The sequence below is a fragment of the Orcinus orca genome, chromosome 13, assembly GCF_937001465.1.
Source record: "Orcinus orca chromosome 13, mOrcOrc1.1, whole genome shotgun sequence".
In the NCBI taxonomy this organism is placed as follows: Eukaryota; Metazoa; Chordata; class Mammalia; order Artiodactyla; family Delphinidae; genus Orcinus; species Orcinus orca.
The window spans coordinates 52,803,194-52,804,464 of NC_064571.1; positions in this window are offsets into that span (position 1 = coordinate 52,803,194).

Below are 1,271 nucleotides of genomic sequence, written 5' to 3' on the forward strand. Positions count from 1 at the left end.
CTGTGCAATCATCACAATCAATTTTAGAATATTTTTTATCACTCTCAAAAGAAATCTCACACTCATTAGCAGTCACTCCCATTCCTCTTTAACCCCCCAGCCCTAAGCAACCACTAAGTTACTATGTCTTTATGGATTTTCCTATGCTGGACATTTCATACAAATGAAGTCATACACTATGTCATCTTTCGTGACTGGCCTCTTTCACTTCGGATAATGCTTTCAAGATTCATTCATGTTGTAGCATGAATCAGTACTTCATTCCTTTTTATTGCTGAATATTTCATTGTACGGTTATACCACATTGTACTGAACTGTTCATCAGTTGATGGACATAAGGGTTGTTTCCACTTTTTGGCTTTTACGATTAATGCTGCTATGAACGTACACACACAAGCTTTTGCATGAATGTATGTTTTCATTTATCTTGGACATATACCTAGGAGTGGAATCGTCAATTGATCGCACTTGACCTTACCTAATTTTCCTGATTAACACTCCTGCCATTGTGTTTTCTTTTACGAAATACAGAAAGACAGAGAGAGAGACAGAGACAGGCAGAGACACAGAGAGGCTGTACCTGCTCTGGTGTCTTGTCTGAAGTTCTTGAGGACCTTCAGAATCAAATGATCTACAGCTGAAATGATGGCAGTCAAAGTGATTGGGTCAAAATATCCTACAAAGAAAAAGTTTTCTGGAAGAAAAAAGGTCTGACCTGAGTTGAGCTGCATGTATGAAGAGCTGGAGAAGAAGAGAAGGAAGAAGACTCTCCAGCAGGGCCATAGCATAAGCAAAGTGCTGGTGATTGGGCTGAGTACAGAGTACTTGAGGGATAAGCAGCAAGTAGTAGAAGGTGAGGTTAGAATGATTTGTTGGGAATCACATCATCAAGGACTTTGAATAGCAGCCACAAGTGTTTGAGACTAAATTTTTATAGTTTTGAAGGAACCATTGGAGACTGTCGTCTATGGACACCAGTCACATGATCAGATCAAATGGACACGGTCAGGGCAATGATGGGCAGGTGCAGGCAGGATAGACCGAAGCACGGACGCATCTGTGATAGCAAGCCCCCATTCTTTGGAAGCTGTTGCAGCAATTCAGGGCTGAGGTAAAAGCTTTGAGGGTAGCCAGCTGGAAGCCAGTGACTTATATGGATTCAGTGGGCAAAAAAACAGCATTCATCATGGCACTGGTTCCCCAAAGAACCCGAGCCTATGTTCAGGGAACTGATCATTTCCCTATTATATAAATTGATTAGGTCATTCACA